This window comes from Triticum urartu, chromosome 5, assembly GCF_003073215.2.
Source record: "Triticum urartu cultivar G1812 chromosome 5, Tu2.1, whole genome shotgun sequence".
Classification (NCBI taxonomy): Eukaryota; Viridiplantae; Streptophyta; class Magnoliopsida; order Poales; family Poaceae; genus Triticum; species Triticum urartu.
The window spans coordinates 481,919,338-481,929,064 of NC_053026.1; the positions used below are offsets into that span (position 1 = coordinate 481,919,338).

Here is a 9,727-nt window from a genome sequence, read left to right on the forward strand (position 1 = left end):
CACTGCTTAACCACTAATCTTTTAATGACAAAGATCACAATAGGGATTTTCCCCCACTGTAGTTGGTAAAAAAAACCATTTTCTAAATACACATTGGAACATTACTTAATGATAAAAACATATTTTTGAACTATGCAAAAAATTATGTTGTATAAACATTTTTTGGAAATATCATGAACATTTTTTAATTACACAAAGATTTTTGTATAATGCATAAACAGGTTTTGTACATATGACTAATTTTTTTGTAGACATGATTAAAATTTTCTAATTTTTCACATTTTACATTTTTTGTATAGATAAAAAACATCTTTTATACACGATTAACATTTTCCAAATGCAGCATTAACATTTTCTAAACTTTTATGTAAAATGGTTTTGTGATACATATATATAGAATATTTCTGAATATAAATAAAGTGAAAATCAACGAAAAAACGAAAATATGGAAAAAAATGAAGAAAAAAGATTTTTTTAGATAAAAATAAAGAAAAAAGTAACACGATGTCATCAGGCGAGTCGCGGCTACTAGGCCAGCCCAATACATGTTGGCCTGCAGGCGGACCATGGTAGGGCTCACCGCGGGCGGCACATAGCCGCGTCCGCCACTTATAGGCCTGCAAGCCATCTTCTTCCTCCGGTTGTATGTCGTCGACTACGTACATTGGAATCGAGTAATAACTAGGAACTGAAAATATCTTATAAATCTCCATTGGACATTCCATTTAAGACTAAACCGCTACCATTATTTTCTATGGTTTAAATCTGGGCTGTCCATTTTATATTGCTTTAATAATTTGATCAATTGATAGATGTATCAAATATTTATTGATAGATAAGGAAGCAATAAATGTTAATTAATTGTAGCCATGTTTTCTGCCAAGGTTATTCGGCATTGATTGATTGATATACATCCGAGTTTAGTGTTTTAGATGACAATATCCTATATATACCATGCACCTACAGTTTGACAAACCAACCTCGACACACAAAACATCTCACAAACACAAGAAAATTGTTGCGGCAAAACCATGAGGTCGCCGCAAGTTCTCTCGCTTCTTGTTGTTGTCCTCCTCCTCGCCTCGTCCAGTGCTTCTGTCATAGAAGACACATGCAGGCGCTTCGATGGCGCTGACATCTACGATATCTGCATCAAGTTCTTCAAGGCCAACAAGGATAGCGCCACCACGGACAAGTGTGGCCTTGCTGTCATCGCCATTGGGATTGCCAGTGCGACAGCTGTGGACACCCGCAAGCGCGTCGCCACCCTGAAGGCCGAGGAAAAGGATCAGATTATCCAGCATGTCCTCGCCTACTGTGACAATATGTACTCCAGAGCTGTGGGCCTATTTGACAAGGCTGCCAGGGGCATCTCGTCGGGCAGGTTGGGCGACGCGGTGACGAGCCTCAGCTCCGCGCTGGACATTCCCAAATATTGCGATGACAAGTTCCTCGAGGCAGGCGTGAAGTCGCCATTCGATGCCGAGAACGGCGAGTTCGAGCTACAATGTGCAATCACTCTGGGTGTAACGAAGATGCTGACCATGTAGTTAGCGAGTCGGCGAGGACATGAATGTGGGAAACTACAATAAGAGTCCATAGTCATTTCAATGAGTAAACTCCTCAAAATTAATAAGCCCACAATGTTATCACTGAACTATGCCAGACGTACTGGCACATATTTCTTTTGTGTGGATTTTTTTGTGTTGATTTAAGAAAAACAATAGTGACTGGAATATCCACCCCTTCCGCACTGCCGCAGAGCGATGAACAGAGGGGGAGGGGAGGATATTAATCTTGTTGGCAGCTGAAAGAATCGGTATGGTCGACTAGAGGGGGTGATTAGGATACTAACAAAATTTTAACTTCTTTTGCAAATTTTAGGCTCAAAAAATAATAAGTTTTCTATATATGCAGATAGGTGGACAACCTATATGAAAATCTTAACAAGTAACAAGTGCTTGCAAGAGTAAACACAAGATAATAACTAGCACAAAGTAAAGGAACGAAATAACCGCAAGTGGAATCGATGGAGATGAGGATGTGTTTGTGAAGTACCCCCTTTGGGGGGGGGTTACTTCTCCATTGGAGGGGTGTGGAGGCTCATGCTCCCCAAGCATCCTAAGGACTCTCCCTATTCTCCTGATGCCCTCGCACAATGCAAGGTATCGTGAATCCACTAGCGGTGCCCTTGAAGGTGACAACCGGGACCTTTACAAACAAGGTTGGGGGTCTCTCTACAACTTAACTGGAGGCTCCCAACACCAGCACGAAGCTTCAATATAGATTTTGGCTCCGCGATAACCTCTTCCATCTAGGGTGCCCAAGCACCCAAGAGTAACAAGTCGATGTAGATGTAGAAGTCGAGGAACACAAACGGTTTGGTGCAAGTGTAGATCGGGTGAATCTCCTCCTATCATCAAAGTATGAGAGAGTTTGGATGGTTGGGGAAGGAGATCCCAAGATTTTGGAGATTTTGGGGACATATTAGGGTTGGGCGGAAGAAGGGGTTATTTAAATCCCCACGGGGGAAATAGACGTTGCACAACCACAATTCCGGCTACGCGGACCATCCAGAAGAAATGTCCCCAGCCCCGAGCACCAAGGGGACAAAGTTCCCGGGCACCCGGACAGATTAGGGGTCGGGCAGAGCAGAGGGGGCCGGGCACCCGAGGGTCCAAGATCCCGAGAACCTGATACATCTCCAACGCATCTAATTTTCCAAACAACTTTGCTCTTGTTTTGGACTCTAATTTACATGATTTGAATGAAACTAACCCGAACTGACGTTGTTTTCAGCAGTACTGCTCCACCCATCAATATAAACAAGCTTAGTTGTACAAATACAAATCTGATATGATGTTGATATTATCAAAATAGAGACACATTTGATTGGCTAGCTAAATGTTCCTACTTTAGTTTTGAAATGCATGTGAGCCACATATAGAGAGATAGGAAGGAATAGTATTTCTCTGTGCGCTCTGGTTCATCATGGGTGCACAACAACCATTGTATAGAAAGACTTGTAATATCTACGATCTGCTTGCTCTTCTTTAACATGATCCTCTTCTCTTCTTATTTAATAAGTATAGTATGTTCCTTGTTGCTAAGAGAAGTGGAGAAATTTGTGTTCGACGGGTCAGGTCGAGTTGTTCTTCCTTAGTATATTTTGAAGCTGTCATCTACGAAGTATCCTTACTTCTGGAGCTCTCAACAGGGAGCCTATATTTTGAGTAGTAGGCCACATTATATTAATGCACACACCAAATTATAGCACACATGGCATCTCTTAGAAGAATTGCACAAAGATATGACGTAGGTTTACAAGGATGCACTATTGGATTAGAATCCCCTATGCGTTACAAAGATAATCTCACTTATTTTTATGTTTTCATGCATGTCAGGTATTGAATATGATCATAATGAATATGAGAATGGGCACACGAGAGGAATATTGCGGAATACTCCATTGGCTAACAAACTTGGCATCAAGGGATTGAGGTCCTGTTTGGATGCAATGGAACACAAGTCTAATTAGGTTCCCATCTACAAATTCCATTTCAGAATATGATCCTAAAGATGTGAGACCTAAGTCTATTTAGCTTCCAGATGAGTCAGAGTCAAATGACCTATCTTATTCATTCATCAAGGTGCTTGCTCTAACTTGGCAAGGTTGTATTGGTCGCATGTATCTTGCATATGATGTCTTGTATTACTTCTACTTTGTTACACCACCATCTGCTTAGTTTACACATCATATATGAGAATATGACATGCCTATCCATTTTCTATACCTATTCCATGTGTCATCATACCATGTTTTTCCACTTAAATGTTGTTCTTTCATAACAAATGTCCAAAAGGAAGAGGGTGATTACAGATCCTAAAGGAGTACAAACAAAGTATTTGGAAATGGCAGTGATACCTAATAAATCAAATAGCACTCCATTTGTAGTGTCCATATCACCAGCCCCAGAAAACACAGCCCCAACTGTAGCACACTTTAGCCCTACTCCACTGACCATAACACCAGCTTCACGTCACAGGAGTCGTACTTTTGAAAAAGGTATGCCAATTCCAATAGTCCACTACTGCAGGATGCTGCTAACGCGACACTACGATCAGAGACCCTTCAACGAAACTGTGTGTGATGCAATAATCGCAAACGGTGGTGTAAAAACCCGTCAAAAAAGGTGCAAAACATTTGCGACGACGGATGCATCAAACACGGTTCGGATTTTAGTTGCGTGTGTGATGCAGGGCATATGGTTCAGTTCAATTAACTGTTTGCAATGATTAGGAACAAAAGAAATGGTCAACCAGATGAAGGTGTGTGTGATACACAGCATACGGTTCACTCGGATGAACTGTTTCTGATTAGGCAACACAAAAGAAATGGGCAGCCAAATGAAGGTGTGTGCGATGTACAACATACGGTTCACTCGGATGAACTGTTTGTGATTAGGCAACACAAAAGAAATGGGCAGCCAGATGAAGGTGTGTGCGATGTACATCATACGGTTCACTTGGATGAACTGTTTGTGATTAGGCAACACAAAATAAACGGTCATCCAAATGAAGGTGTGTGCGATGTATAGCATACGGTTCACTCGGATGAACTATTTGTGATTATGCAACACAAAAGAAACGGTCAGCCAGATCAATGTGTGTGCGATATATGGCATGCGGTTCACTTGGCCTTGTCGTCAGTGTGTGACCTCTGTGGCAACTATTCGCTCCCCACCAGCCTCTTCTTGTACCGTGGCAACCGTCCACCGCCTCTTCGCCTTTGCCTCTCGATTTGGAACTGCTGTCGCATGCTCTTCCTCTCTCCATTTGCCTTCACCCTTCCTTCTGCCATTGTTCGATCAGTTTTCTCCATGGAGGGAGCAGGACAGAAACGACCCTGTTATTCTTGCCCCGATCTGAAAGATGACATGGTGGAGGAACTCATTGATCGGTGCGACATCATCACCTCGGCTAGCATGGCAGGTTCGTTCAAGACCATTCTTGACTCAACTAATAACATCATTACAAGGAACCCAAGGGTCCAAGAGCGGTTTGATCTCCCCTATCTTCTTCGTCGTGACCTTGCTGACTGGCGCGGGGACGAGGGAAGCCTCGCCTTGTGCAAGTTGATGTTGCTTGATAATGATATGTATGATGTTAAGATGACATCGCTTGAGGGCAAGGCTTGGGCAGGCGCAAATCGAGATTGGGTTTTTTATATTGGGTACAACTGTGAGTGGGAACTTGTGAATGTGTATACTTGTCACCGGGTTCCACTTCCAAAAATCTCAGACTGCCCAGAGGTTGAGTACACCGGTATTCTATGTGAGTTCAAATACGATCATGGTGACTATCGTCTATGGAAGATAGCAATTTGTTGAGTTCCCAACCACTCTTGGGATTACACGAACTATGAAGTTGTTGCTATTTTCGACAAGTTTGTTGCCGTCCTTACTTCCACGCCTCGATGGATATTGCTCAAAAATCAATTTCTATACACGGATGAGTACTGTGATGCAATTCAATACGAGGGTCTTGTCTTTGCTACCACCACTTGTGGCACTGTTTTTGCATGGAATCCTGATGCTTTCGGTACGTTTGTCTTGCACCGTAATTATTATTGTTTCATCCACATGCATGCGGGTTAGCTAGTTTCCCTTTACTAATTAACCTTTTTGTGTTTCCAAGGTCCTGTGAACATTACACCACCTATACTTGAAAATTTGTATAACCAAGGGGGAGATGACGATGCTGATGATCACGAGCATGAGGACGAGTAGGACCCATATACTCAGTGGCACCTGGCAACTTATTCCGATGGATCACCTCTTCTTGTCTGTATACAGGGCACTGCTAATGTTACTAAGGAAGCAGGTGTTGTCTCGCATGGTCGCACTCTTCGGACCTATTCCAACATCCGTTGCAGGGTATTCAGGATGGATACTAGTGTAAGTGCCAACACCTTCTCCCTGGTTCAGTATTGAAAGTCTTGGAGGAAACTCGCTCTTCCTTGGAAAAAACTATCCAATGATGGTGGAAGGCGATCCAGCTGCTGTTGACACAACGTTACTACCATTTATGAGAAGCAACTGTATCTATACCTCAGACATTGCTATGCTTCCCTACCGTCCCAATATGGGTCTTGACATAGGCCGCTTCAGCCTAGATGATCAGTCCTGCGTTGGTCTCGAGATTGACAGTAGCTGGCCCTTCCCAGAGAATCACTTCTGGTTCAAAGCAAGTGTTTCCACCGCCGACGAGTGGTTGAGCTGAAGTTCATTTCATCGCTTTGTTATTTGTTGTGTGAGAAAAACTTTACTTTACTAGAATGTTTTGTTGGAAATGATCTATAATCCAACGTGTATCGTCCTTGTCATTGTGGGTTGATGACTTGTTGTATGTAATCAATGGTACATTTGCATATGCGTCCATCAACTCACGCCTGCTAGTGGTGTCTATATGAACAGTGCTATTGATTTTAGTTGCAAAAATTAGATAGTGCTAGTGATTTTTAGCTGCATATTTTGACAAATCGCGGTGTTACAAGGTTGACAAATGGCAATGTTACTAGATAAACAAATGTCAATCTTTCCAGTTTGACAAATGGCAACATACCCAAAATGACAGATGCAAATCTTACCCAATTGTTTCTACATGGTTGCACACGGGTCATGCAAAACAACTGTTTGTGTTGAAGGGATGCACAAATCCTGCACTGCGAGGGAAGACCATAGCTCTCACTTTGCATACGGGTGTTCTATCTAAAACATTTGCAATCAAGAGCTGCAAAAATCCTGCTCGACACATTTTCCCTTGGCTTCCTGGGGAAGCTGTCTGTTTGCATACGAGTGTTCTAACTAAAACGTTTGCGATGAGTGTTTTATATTTAAATACCATTGACAATTTTTTTTAAAGATAATCGTTTGATAAGTCTGTACATTAAGAGAGAAAAACGCAAGTTCGTTCAAACCATATCTTTCGTTCAGTCACACTGCGAATTTATATTCATATGATCAAGAATTTCAGATACAGTATTAAAACCCAAAAAAACTATTTCCGACGGTGGCGGAGGCGGCTTGCCGCGCCGTCGTTGTCGTGGTCGTCCTTCGGGACGCCGTTGTTGAAGTCTTCAAGGAAGCACAAAATGTTCTTCACTTGTAAATCAAACATCATGTTGTCGCGCGGTCGACAGGCGAGGCGCGAGAGAACGACAACTGGCACCGCTGAGACATAGCGGTTGACGGCAGCGTCCCATGCCGCTGAGGGGGGCGCGCACGGGCACGGGCACGGGCGCGGCGGATGCAGCCAAATGCACGGGGACTGGCGCCACGGTGGGTGGAGGGGCGCACACGGGTAGGGGCACGAGTGCAGCGGGTGCAGCCAAACGCACGGGAGCCGGTGCCACGGTGGGTGGAGGGGCGCGCACGGGCACGGGCGCTAGCGCTGGCATGTACATGAGCTCGCGTGGGTCCGCGGAGACCTCGCTGACGCCTGTGGCTTCAGGCTCTGCGATAGTTCTCAGCGACCAGCCCGTCAATGCTACGGGGATGGTCGCTGGCGCGGTCACGGGGACGGGAGCTGGGACGGGAGCGGGGGCAGCAACCGCCGCGGCCAGCTCATTCTGGGCCATGTCCATGAGGCCCCATTCCTCCTTATTTTCTATCTCCTTCGGCTCGGAGTCGACTTCACCAAACTTGAAGACTAGTGGCAGATGATCATTCTATGCCATGGCGTTGGTGGAGGTCTGCGGGAGGGAGGGAAATGGGAGGCAAATAGTAAGGCCACCCGTATTAAACAGCGGCTCGGGCGCCATTAATAGAGAGGAAGGCGGGCAGCCATGGAAGTCAAAGGGCTCGCTTCCAAGTGAGCTTGCGCAGCATACAGCTCACACGCTTCCCGGTGAGCCTGCGCATTGGAGGACATCTTGCACGCCTCTTGGTCAGCCTGCGCACCGGACTCCGCTCGCACGCCTCCCGTTCAGTCAAGGTCAAGCAGCTGTCCGCATGGCACCTCCTATAGACATTAAAATGAAGACACATGGCGTCATGTGAATGGTTAACAGAACGCACACGATTTGAATTATACAACCGTTTGAGATATTAAAGTGGCAGCTATTTTTTCAAAATGCCTTTGTTGGCTATTATTTGAGTGCGCCTTCTCTCAAAATGGACACGAAAAATACCACAACATGTCGGGTGCCATTCCATGAAAGCATGCCAAGCACTGGTACAGTGATGTGCTATACAAACATTTTTTAACCCCTTTCTGCGACGGTATTTGGAACCGTCGCCAAGTGAGTGTGGGCGATAGGGGAGTCCTTCCCACACGACCCAGAAACCGTGGGGGATAGGCCCTCCTGGGACACCAAATGAGCTCATGTGCGATCGGGGGAGGCATCGAAACCCAATCATTTCCGTAGGTATGTACATCCCACACGGTGAATCCCAGAAAATCATTTCCGTAGGTATGTACATCCCACACGATGAATCCCAGAAAATCATTTCCATAGGTATGTACATCCCACACGGTGAATCCTAGAAAAACATTTCCGTAGGTATGTATATCACACACAGTTCTTTGTGTGGAAACGTTTGTGCAAGGTGGCCTAACGCAAACAGTTCGCTGCCGGAAGCCGTGTGTGATTGTTAGTTGATCGAACATGCCTACTTTATAGAAACCATGTGGGTTCTTTGAATTCATCGCCCACGGTGCTGTCTGAGTAACTGTCTGCAATAGAAAACCCCAATAAGCAGAGTAATTAGCCTATTATTGATAATCCATGTACTAATCAAACTGATATTTCTTATAAAACACGCCAGATATTTTATATCCGTATAAAAGCAACCAGGATTTCATAATCAAATTACATCAGATAGCTTCGGCACTCAGTTACGCCATTACACAACAGCACCAAGTTTCACATGCAGCATCAAAAACCTTTGGAAAGTAGCATCATACACGGTTAATAGACAGATGAATCTCATCTAGGAAACTGCAGAAGCGGAAGGCAAATATTGAGCCTTCAGTGATGTTGAATGTCCTTGCAACTTTAGGCCAGTGGCTATGGATAATTGCCCGCCCAACCTTCGTCCTCTTCAGCAAGACTTCAATATTGCACCGTGGGTGTTGAATGAATACCTTCCTCGCCTCTTGACCATGCAGGTGGTTTGAGAGGTAATCATCGGTGACCTGCTTTGAAAAGTACTGAAAACAAAGCTATGCATAAATCGCTGTTGTAAATTTTGAAATGGTGCAAGGGGTAAAAACAAGGTAAAAGAGTTGGTACCATCCTATAGTTGACTGATGTCTTCTTCATTGTGCAAACAAAGATCTTGCTGTTATTCGCTGCAAGTTTCTTCATCCTAATAATCTTTCTGAGTTTCTTGACTTTACTGATATTCATGGACATCTCATTTCCTCATATGCAAAATGGGTCGAACAGTGGGTCTAAGCCTCTGATAGCAGGACCTACATGTGCAAGACCAAATTGTAAGAAACCTAAATATTAGAATGATTCCTGCAACTGCACAATAATGTGCTATTAGCCAAAGGACCCTACTTGAACAAACCTCGATGGTAAACCACAATGTCTCCCATTGTTTCCCTGCAACACACATAAGGAAGATCTTGATCAGGTTAACTGAGAGTCGCCATACTATCAGTAGAATATGTATTGAGTACAGCCAAATTCGATTGGTGTCACATGCATAACAATACA

General features: G+C 44.1%; 1 pseudogene; it reads left to right on the top strand.

Annotated features, from left to right (window-relative positions):
• Positions 1–932: 932 nt before the first annotated feature.
• On the top strand, positions 933–1,690 carry LOC125556382 (annotated as a pseudogene).
• The last annotated feature ends 8,037 nt before the right edge of the window (positions 1,691–9,727 follow it).